The 10978-nt window shown below is 40.5% G+C and overlaps 1 long non-coding RNA gene across 1 annotated transcript; it reads left to right on the forward strand.

The window, feature by feature from the left end:
• The first annotated feature begins 4591 nt into the window (after positions 1–4591).
• On the forward strand, positions 4592–6427 carry LOC131252057 (uncharacterized). Its single transcript, XR_009174130.1, has 3 exons — positions 4592–4840; positions 4933–5002; positions 6232–6427. It is a non-coding gene; the product is annotated as an uncharacterized LOC131252057 (long non-coding RNA).
• Positions 6428–10978: the final 4551 nt, after the last annotated feature.

Raw genomic sequence — 10978 nt, forward strand, 5'->3', positions numbered from 1 at the left:
AAGCTGCTGAAGAGAGGCATCCGGAGAGACGAAAGAGAGGAGAAGCTGATAAGTATACTGTTTGCAATACATACTTATATTCTTAATAAGTGGAAACTAAGGTTACTTGTGTAATAAGTAGCTTATCCTAAGCAACTTAAGATCCAAATGCCCCCTTAGGGCCTGTTTGGATACCACCATATAAGTAGCTTTTTTTACCTAAGTTAATAAGTTATTTTTTCTTAATTTATTATGGTTAATCAACTTAAATAAGTAGCTTATTAAATAAAGTAACTTATCTTCTTCAGTTACTTTTTATTGCTTTTTAACTTGTAAGAAAAGTTACTTAACCACCCTCTGGGTGAAGAGTGTGCTCTAATGGTGATGAATGGATGGCCATGTGGGAAATCCACCCGCAATGTTTTTGAGAAATCTACTCTGTCAACTGTTCTACTCATCTCATTGTAGGAGGTGGGTATGATGTAGATCCAATACTCAAGTGGGTCACATGACTTACAACAATGGTATTGAATATGCACCGTTGAAACCACACCTATTGTTGTGTGGCCCACCATGATGTTTTTGAGAATCTAATCTGTCTACCCAATTTTTTTAGCTGATTTCAATCAGTGGTCCCAAATATAATGAAGATCCAAAACTCAAGTATGCTAGACAGCTTGAAACAATGCTATTGAACCCCCCACAAAGGAGCTAAAAACAATGGGGTGTCCTACTATGATGTTTTTGATAAATCCACCCTGCCCACCATTTTTGTCAACTCATTTTAGGCTGTGGGCCTAAATATGAGATAGGTCCAACACTTGAGTGCGCCACACTGCTTGAAACAGTGGTATTGAACCTCTGCTATTGAAATAGTCATGAAGCCTACATTGATTTTTTGAATAATCCACTTGTCCACCTGTTTCTTTATATGGTCTTATGGGTGTGGGAATGACCTTATGACTAGTTTGGATGGCATATAATCAGCATGGTACACCCCAGGAAGATTTCAATGGTGACCGTTCAACCTCCATTATTTCCTTCAATATGGCCCACTTAAGCTTTGGATGTGCCTCATTTCTTGGCCCACCTCCTAACATGATCGGGTAAAATGGATGGACTTGGTGAATTTCTAAGAAACATCATGGTGGACCTAGGCACTTGGAGTTGAGTTAACCCACCAATCCACCTGAGATCAAAACATATTAGGGATTAGTCTGACTAACCAACGTCTTCAAAGAGGCCATTACTATGGACCCACCTTGATGTATGTGTTGTATATCCACTTTGCTAGCTCATTTTAGGGTATGAGCTCAAAAATGAAGCAGATCCAAATCTTAGGTGGACCACACCTTAAGAAACACGGTGAATGAATGCCCACCATTAAAAACTTTTGGGCCACAAAAGTTTTTGATCAAGCTAGTATTTGTCTTTCCCTTCATCCTTGTCGATATGGCCGTATCAATAGGTTCGATGACAAATAAACATTACGGTGGGCCCCTAGAGGGTTTTTAATGACAAGCGTGTAATCACCACAGTTTCCATGGTGTCCACCTGAGATTTGGATCTAGTTCGTTATTGGGCCAATACTCTTAAATGAGTTTGCAAAATAGATGGATGGAGTGAATATATGTGAATGCTCTGGGAAACTTTTCCTCAAGTTGCCCACTAAGCATCCTAGCCGACCGTCTGATGGTTGCCTGAGTCGAACGATGGACATATAGTGGTGATAGATATATAACTAGAATTTACTCAAATTTCAGACGTGACGGGATTCGGATACCCGACAAGTTATAGAGCATACATCTTTAGTAAACCAAAAATATTGTATGCTCAGTTGATACAAGTAAAAGCATGTGAAGGCTCAGATCCGAAGTCTAGGTCCAGTGAAACCCATAGCTAAGACCTCTATACTCAAACCTCGCAGAGGGGTTGAGAAGAGAGGTTAATGATTTAAGGTGCTTGGTTGATACGGGTAGTAGCGTATGATGGCTCAAATCCGAAGTCTATCCAAATTTAGTAGAGCCCATAGCTAAGACCTCCATACCCAAACGTTGTGGAGAGATTGAAAAGAGAAGCGAATAATTATACTTATACCGTTTGTAACCCCTCATGCAACATGCTCGTATCCTCGGACGCTGAGCCTCCCCTCGGTGTGTACTCGGTTTACAATAACCTGGTATGATTTTAGGTTGTACACCACCTTTCACAAGATCGATAGAATGGCTCAATTGAGCACTATTTTGGAGTTGCCACTAGCCAAAATAAAGGCTCCAGAATCCATAGTAGGCTAGAATAAGTGGAATTGCCTTGAGATCGGGAAAATTGAAGAATTTTTTACTTGAGTGACTCTTTGTAACACCCCGTACTTTTCAGTACACGGGCATTACCATGAAAACCTAATTTATTGAACGCAAACTCAATCTACGTGAACATTCACACACTGTAGCTTAAATCTGACCGTTGGGAGTGATCTGCACTCATGGAATAATGCATTCGTCCGTCAATTTTCGAGATGGACTGTCAGACCACCAGATGGACCTACATTTGGGGTTTTAGTCCCCTTAATAAGAAAATCAAACCATCTATTGTCAACGTTGAACTCCAGATCATAAGATCCACTGTTCATTATATCTTTGACAGTCTAATGATCAAACTACACCTAGACCGTGCAAGCTAACTAATCAGCACTAACCAACCATTAAGTCCCTTTAAAGCTGACTAGGAATCCATAAGAAGTATGGATATTAGATCTAGAGGCGATCTGACTATCCAATCGACATAAATCCGTAACAAAGTCCGAAAAGGGCAAATAATGTTGTGGCTCATACATGTAAGATGACACCAATATAAATGGGTAGTGGACCTGATTGACTCACCAGTTGGATGAATGGCTCTCATGGTGGGATTGGACCGCAAATCATCATTGGATTGTCAGTAATTGGCACTCAAAGGCCATCTGTCATCTGATATGGCCCACCTGAGTATAGAATCTGCCTCATTCTTTAGATGCGCCCTATTTTGGGCTGATAAAACCGATGAACGGAGCGGATTGGATCAAAAACCATTGTGGACCCCACTTTTGTGTGGTGTGTGTACACCATGTGCGTACACCCGCCAAGCACCAGACCGAGAACTCGGTCAAACCAGGCGCTGACCGAGCCCGCTCGAAAAAGAGAAAACTCTCTCTCTATTTCGAAATTTTGTCGCTCGCGAGCGGCTTACAAACAACGTCCGTTTTTGTCACGAGATGGCCCACCATTGGCCATTGATCAAATGATCTGGACCGTCCATATTAGATAAATAGAGATTAAGACCAAATCTGCAGAGTTTCACACGTGGTATCGCATGTACAGATGCACAATCCCGGGCGTAAGCAGGCTGAGTGCAACCAATCTCTTTCCAAAAGCAGAAAGTTTCTGTTTTTCTTACCTCTACACGTTGGCGATCTGCGTGAAACCTCTTCATGCGATCCCAGCCCTCCACCTCAGAAAATCCCAGCTCTTCAAAGTAGGGCTTCCTCAACCATTGCTTAAGCTTTAACCCGCCACCGTTGTTGAAGCTAGATCATTGAAATATGTTAATAGTCGTCCATTTTGTGGGTCCCAAAAGTCCTTAGGGACCAATCCAGTCCTTCCAAAGATTCCAGATCGGGCAATGAGCCGTCCAATGAAAAACTGCCATGGACGAACCCATCATCTTCTCCGTTGACTGGGAAAACCCGCCAGCATGATATGGGCCCGATTGATCAATCACAGACATTCATTAGGTGGGCCAGGGTCCCAGAAATTAATCCCTGAGGTCTGATTGAAGCCATGCAAGGGTTTAGTGGTGATCGACATCCAACGGACATAACATCGCTAAGTTTGCACGTGGATTAGAACTCGTGCTGTAGCTAATCCAGAGGTTAGTATGAGCCGTTTTAGGACCGAGAAAGGGCTATAAGTAGCCTCCCCTTAGGGCATTCCTTGCTGAAAGAAGAAAGCCATAAAGAGAGAGAGAGAGAGAGAGAGAGAGAGAGAGAAGCGACGTTTTCTTGCAACCGACTTGCTACCACGCCGGGTTTCATGGTGAATCGCTAGGTGCGAGTTTTCTGGCGAGGTAGAGAGGGAAGGGTGAAGAAGAAGGAAGGAGAAGGGAAGAAAGAAAATGAGAGTCAAAAGGGAGAGTGAGGACGCTGTCCTCCTTACTGCTGCTGGCGCACCAGCTCAAGTCGGCTTGAGTGGGTCCAGACGCTGCTGGAAGCAGCAGAGGGAGACGAGAGAAGAAAGAAGGAAGAGGAAGGAGAAGGGACATTGATCCCTTCCTCGGGTTGCTTTCAGGTGAGGCAGACTCGATCCATCGAGTTGTGAAGCCGAGTTTAGGCTTGGGTCTAATCTCTCTTGGCCTGCTGTTGGGTGTGGTTGCTGAGTTCGAGTTGGGTTTAGACTTGGTCCAAGATTTTTGCTAGAGTTATAGCAGGAAAGGAAGAAGAAAGAGAAGTAGAAGAAAGAATATAGAGAGAGAGTTTGGGTTTTTGGTGGTTGCCGAGTTGACTCGGTTGAAACTGAGTCCAACTAAGTCTGACTAGGTCAAGTTGGGTCTGGTCCAGTTGCGTTTCCAGCAAGAGAGAGAGAGTAAGGAAGAGGAGAGAAGGAGAAGAAGAGAGAAAGAGAGGGAGTTGGGTTTGGGGGCTGTCGAGTCGACCCGGCTGAAACCAAGTCCGGCCGAGTCAAGTTGGGCTTAGGGCTAGTCTAGGCCTTGTTGGACATTCCAGCATGGGATGAGAGAGAGGAAGGATGGGTGGTTGTTGCACGTGTCGAGTTGACTCAGGTGAGTTATCAGGCTGATTTTGAGTTACGTCAATAGACCGCACCTCATGGTGAGTTAAAACCTTTTATATTAGCCTCTTACAATAGTTATTAAATCCTTGTTTTACAATAATCATCTATTTTCCTTTTTATCCTCATTTAGTTTCTCAGTCACATTGGATTCATCCTAGTGGAGGTGATTCGAGTTAAACTCATTTCAATCAAATTTAGAGGTGAGGACTCACCCTTTGAGCTTCCCACTTAAATTCATCAATATGAATATAAATGATGTTTTAATTCCATGCATTTAGTGGCTTTAAGTTATTTTATAGTTTACTTATCTCATTATATGAATATTCCAACATGTTACGTGATTGACTCATGTAACTTATAATTGCTATGTCTCTTTAATGTTAGCAAACATAAATGATTTGGTTGTCACATGTTATCTAAAGTTACAGAGTTTGCTAATTAATTAGATGTTGTCGTTTATGATTATTTTATGAACTAAATGGAACATGTTGAGGACTTACCATCTTGCGGTCTCTATCTGACTTACACAGTCTTGATCGCGCATTGCTTTACATTACTTGGATCGCTTATTTGCCCTTTGTGGCCTTGATGGGACATTGGTGCCCTTTTGTGGCTTGTTGATTCTCTCTTCATCTTGGGGTGTTTAATCGTATGGTGATTTTCGGGTGGAGCTGAAGTTCGCTTGTTAATTTTCAAGCTATCTTGCAGTGTTCACGTATGATATGATTTCCAGGTGAAGTAGAGTTTTGTATGTTGGTTTCTAGCTATCTTGAGATGTTCAGTCGTACTGTGATTTCTGGGTGGAGCGAAAATTCGCGTATCGATTTTCTAACCATCTTGCAGTGTTCACGTACGATATAATTTCTAGGTGGTCTAGAGTTTATATATTGGTTCCCTCTTCATCTTGCGGTGTTAGTCGTACTATGATTTTTAGGTGGAGCTGGAGTTCGTTTATCGATTTTCTAGCCATATTGCGGTGTTCACGTACGATATGATTTCCGAATGAAGTAGGTGTTTGTATGTTAATTCTCTCTTCGTCTTGCGGTGTTCAGTCGTACTATAATTTTCAGGTGGAGTGGGAGTTCGCTTATCGATTTTCTAACCATCTTGCAATGTTCACGTACAATATGATTTTCGGGTGAAGTAGAGGTTTAAAACTTGATTTTCTAGCCATTTTACGGAGTTTGTACGATTGATTATTTGACTATTTGGACACGTCCACTTGCATTACGATTTCTATTATATTTCCTTAATGCTGAAATTATGTTGACTAGCTTATTTCAGAATATATGATCATGATTTTAAGTTGCATTGTTTAATATGTCTCTTCTTATATATTGTGATTTATGTTAGATTATGAATGATGAGTGTACAATCTTAAAGGGTACTCCTCACTGCGATAGCCTTTGACGCTATCAAACCATATCAGTTGATGCAGGTGTAGAGTGAGCTGATGTTGTTCATTGGATCGCTAGTGCAAATCGGGTAGCTGAGGAGCTAGGCGGGGTCCCTGCAGCCCATATTGAGCTCCACCATTAGATGATAGATTCATGTTTACGTTTAATTAACTTGTTATTTGGGATTGTATAAGTCCTGTATGGGCACAATATTTGAAATTTTGTGATGATGAGAATGTTTTCATACAATGCATGGTTTACTCTAGATACGTTTGCTACTAACTTTGATTAACGATAAGCGGTTCAAATGTGCACTAAATTTTAAAGGCTAAGAATCGGGTTTTTGGAGAACGAGTCATATACTAGGGTTTTAAAAACTGGGGCATTACACTCTTGGTTTGATATGTGCCATGGATTCTGGGTAAGGGCCTTGGTTATGAAAAAAGAAGAGGTTAGACACCTTTTTACCGCCAATGTGAAACACAGTCTCTACTTTGTCAGGTTGTACGCTTTCAAAGGAGATTCAAGGAACTTCTAGTAAAAATATTAAACCTCAAATGTTTAACTACAAAAGATAAACAAAAAATGAAATAGAAATGGTAGAAGAAAAGGCTTTCAGATAGAAGTGTGAAAAAGAAAAGGAACATAGAGTTTTCAGTTAATCCTTTAAGTGACATGTTCTGATACAGAAGATCCTCAAAAGGCAACTATAGAGCATACTTTACGTGATGTCAGAGCATACTTTACCTTGTTCAAAGAAGTGTGGTTGGAATATATGATTGGAAAAGGATATATTGAGAATACAATGTTGGTTTTGAAGTTGAAATAGAACAAAAGAGATTGAAATAATAGAAGAGATTGAAGAATGAAAGCCTCTATCTCAAACTCTCTCCCTTTCAGACACTATATGAGTCTGATTGCCCTTTTTCTCCTCCTAGCTCTCTGTTGTGAGTAGTTGTGAGGGTGAGACCATCTTTTATAGGCATGTGAGGCAAGGACACATAAGGATGAATGGATAAGATTGAGCAGGTTTGGTTCTCCCAAGCCTTGGGCTTTGGCATCAATGCCAGGTTCGAGCAAACTAAACCACTACTGAAGAGATAAGAGCAACCAAGTCTAAGACGAAGCCTGCTGAAGAGATAAGAGCAACTAAGCCTAAGATGGAGTGCCTAGCATATGAAATAGTACTGAAATCTGCAAAAAGCTCGCAGTCAGTGTTGGTAACACAGGCTTTTTACAAAAGTCGACACTTAGCCTCCTGTGCTGAGCCAATTCTGGCTCAACTGGGATCATTGGTTGTCCTCTTATGGTGATTTTAGCCGTGTATACTCACCCAGATCGAGGGCCACTGAAGTTACAAAGCCACATGGTCATATTTTGATTAGTGGAGTGTCTACAATATCTAACACATACATTAAAGTGGGCCCCACATTACAATATTATCGGACTGGGTGTTTCAACACGGCAACGTGAGACTTTTTAGTGAGGTATTTTAAAAACATACTTACTAAACATGGTTATTTGTTAGTTAAGTAGAAACCATGATAAGATGCATGAGGCAAAAGTAACTTACCATCCAAATGGACTCTTAGGGCTTGTTTGGATACTACCAAAAAGTAGTTTTTTTAACTTATAAAGTAAATAAGTTAATATTATTATTATTTTTAAATTTAGTTTGGTAATTTTATTATTTCAGAAAATTAACTTATTCAGATCAGTAATTTCTTTTTACTTTTTTACTGATGAAAAAATTACTAACAATGGGAGTTAGGCAATCGATCTTAGTTAGATAGAGTATCCTCATGTTATGTATGAAGGGATGCAAAGCCAGAGTCACTAAACATTCCAACGTTGTGCGTGTAAGATCTACTTTCCTTAAGATGTCAGCCCTACCATCCCGATTCCTTGGATAAAAATAGAACTGTTTGTTAATCTGATAGGTTTAAACCATATTTGCTGAGTGTCAAACATTTTCTACCATTAATTTTCTTTGTACACATGTGGCCCTCCTAATGATTGAAGCAAATTGACTTTTGAGCTAGGGTATTAATATGGTGGGCCCCACATGATGGGCGGCCCACACAATGGACAGTCCATATCAAAGATGGGCTCTACATGACATGCAGTAGATATTATAGGCGGCCCCACATGACGTACAATGATATTGATGGTGGGCCCCACATGATGGATGACCCATATCAAGTTGGGCCCCATGTAATGGACTGTCCGCATCAAAGATCGGTCTAATGATGGGTGGCCCATATCCAAGGTGGGTCTCGCATGATGGACGGTCCACATCGGAGGTGAGCCCACATGATGGACGGTCCACATCAAATGTGGGCTCCGTATGATGGGCAATGGATATTGAAGATGAGCTCCACATGATAGACAATAACATTGATGGTGGGCCCTCAAGATGGATGACTAACATCAAAGGTGGGCCCTACTGAATTAACTGTGCACATTAAAAGTCATCCCTTAATGATGAATGACCCACAACCAAGGTGGGCCCTACATGATGGATGACCCACATCAAAGGTGGGCCCCACACAATGAACAATTCACATCAAAATTTGGCCCCACATAATGGATGGTGGATGCGAGGAGGACTAATCAGACTTTCAGAATAATTGCTTGTGATGTTGGAAACCAAATATGCTTTTCTACTTTTTAGATAATAAGTATATTGTTTACCAAGCATACTTATCCACTAGTTAAGTAGAAACCAAGATAAGCTACTTATGGCATAAGTAGCTTATCTAAAGTAACTTACAGGGTGTTTGGATTTAAGTTACTGAAGATATTTATGCCTTATGTAGCTTATCTTGATTTGTACTTATTAAATTGAAGTGGTTAAGTAACTTTAAATAAAAAAGCTAGCTATAATTGATCATAAACCAAACTTATCTTAAATAATCTACTTATCTATTGTTATAAGTAGAAAAAGTAACTTACTTGGTGGTATCTAAATGGGCCCTTAAGGGCCAGAACAACATTGTCTATGTGCCTTCTTATTACCAATGCTGGCAATAATGAAGTGCACCAATGTTGTTGGTGATCTTATCCACATTTGATTGAGTTGGCTAGTGCTAAGAAGCGGGCCTTGGTCAAATATACCCCTGCCTATTAAAATTCAAGGCAGCTAGCCCTCACATAAAATTGTTGGTCATGAGGAGACAATGTTAAATGTTTACACATCAAAGACGGGGTCAGTTTAGTGATCGTGATATTATCCTTCTCCTTGTCTTGTTGTATTAAGCATCAAATATTCAGTGTTTAAATACCAATTCTGAGTCTATGTGATAAGGATCCATTTGATTGTAACACCTATTAAATTATGTAGAAAGGCCCACTTATCACCATCCATCTGGTCATGATGAAAGGATATAAACGTTTCTTGAAGACCCTATTTTATTATGTAACTCTAGCTATGAGCTTATGAAACATCCAATGGCCACATTACTGGCACCCTCTACCCTCTCTATAATATCAGCATTGGTAGTTGTAACAGTTGTTGTATGGTATATGTTATCATCGGTGAATACATCGCCAATAGATGGGGAAAAGAAGTGAGCTCGGTCAATCATATCACCCATCTTACAATCACAAGGCAGGTGGAGCCATTTATTACAATTAGGTAAAGTTGGAATAGTAAGTTCGTTAATTGGTGAAGAATGAGTTGGCAATTGTTGTCCAAACACTATATCAGTTGTTGGTGTGGTTTTCTCCGACCACATGTGTTCTTGTCTTGTTGTGCTCAGGCGTGTTAGGATTGATGTGGGTCCAATCTAAACCATGATCACCGTCGACCCCTGGCGTAGAGATAAAGTGGTATTGGGTTAATTGACTATCATCTATTCAGCCAACAATCTTGCCCTTATTTTTAACCAGGCGATTTACGAAAGATGGGGATCCCCCTTCAATGAGTTTGTTTTGCCTTATCAATTAAAGACTTAAGAAGGTGCAACAATTGTATGATTGAATGGGCGGAGGTAGATAGAAATGGATGCGGATTCCAAACGTGATTGGTTACAATCTCTTACCACTAAGGTCAGATCGTCTACCTTAACTAAGAGCAGCAGCAACACTATTCTGGTGAGTAGAGCAATGATGATATCAAGGATTACAATAGCTAACATCGGCCCAGAATATGAGCGTAAGCGGACGGGTCCTAGAGCTAATATTCTTCCTTCAAATCCAGCACGCAAGCACAAATGGAAGGAAATTATAACTACAGGATTAAAACTATGAGACGGTCCAACCTAGTCGCATGGACAGACTGATGTTACTCATAATCTAATGGTCCATGGCTAACAAGCAGTGGATGATCTAAGCTAAATGCTACACTAAGATAATCATCAGCATTGTGCTAATAAAGGGCTTCTGTATTTGGATTGAGGATTGGATCTTGATTGAGGACAATTTTCATGTTCGCTCCTGCTATTTATAGCTTCTCCTGCTTGAGGTTGAAGACAACTGATGGCCTATGTAACGCCTCTGCGTATAACCAACTAGGAAAGAGTGGTTATCCTTATCTTGATCGTGGCTTCCCTCGATTGAATGTGCATCAACATTGACACATCCATAACGGTTATTCATCCTTATTCAGAGATTGTCCGGTTAATGTGGAATCCAGATATTCTATATACTTTTTATATACTTAGCGTACAAGTTGGACATGTTGTACATGCCACGTGGCATAATTTGTGCTATTGATATAATCTGCTAGATTTTGGTATAAACACCCCCCCTCCCAAGTTTCTTGTCATTCGACAAAGA

The sequence above is a fragment of the Magnolia sinica genome, chromosome 7 (assembly GCF_029962835.1).
Source record: "Magnolia sinica isolate HGM2019 chromosome 7, MsV1, whole genome shotgun sequence".
Classification (NCBI taxonomy): Eukaryota; Viridiplantae; Streptophyta; class Magnoliopsida; order Magnoliales; family Magnoliaceae; genus Magnolia; species Magnolia sinica.